The 501-nt window shown below is 28.1% G+C and overlaps 1 protein-coding gene across 1 annotated transcript in view; it reads left to right on the forward strand.

Moving 5' to 3' along the window:
• LOC119591639 overlaps positions 1–501 on the forward strand; it is a 3,771-nt gene that overhangs the window by 2,634 nt on the left and 636 nt on the right. The gene's annotated exons all lie outside the window — the stretch shown is intronic.

Consider the following 501-nt stretch of genomic DNA (forward strand, 5'->3'; position numbering starts at 1 on the left):
GGCATATACAACTGTGCATTACTATTGGCCATGTGAGAAAATAATTAAAATCAAGTTAATATTAATTAGAGACTTTTAATTAACTGTGTCATTAGCTATTTTTGGCATTGTGAAAGAAAAATATTTAGCAAGAAATAGTAAGATATTTAATTGAATGTTACAATTTTAAATTGGTGTATTGCTTATGGAACATAATGTAACGTTTTGGGGAAAAATGCAAGCCTAATCCCTGAGGAACAACATTACTGTTCCTTCAGGTAATATGAGTAAACATATAGGAACACTAATGCACTCTTATGTGTAAAGGTTAGGATTATTTTATTACCAAACACATAATGATATACTTTTCCAGGTTTTGTCTGATAAAATGCTAACTACATCTGAGGAAGATAAATGTAATGCTGACCTATAGTTAAACTATATATTATATTGTATCCAGTCTTACCAAGATTGACTGAATATCAAAATTACAATATTTACCAAATTAACGACTATAATTTT

The sequence above is a fragment of the Penaeus monodon genome, chromosome 29 (genome assembly GCF_015228065.2).
Source record: "Penaeus monodon isolate SGIC_2016 chromosome 29, NSTDA_Pmon_1, whole genome shotgun sequence".
In the NCBI taxonomy this organism is placed as follows: domain Eukaryota; kingdom Metazoa; phylum Arthropoda; class Malacostraca; order Decapoda; family Penaeidae; genus Penaeus; species Penaeus monodon.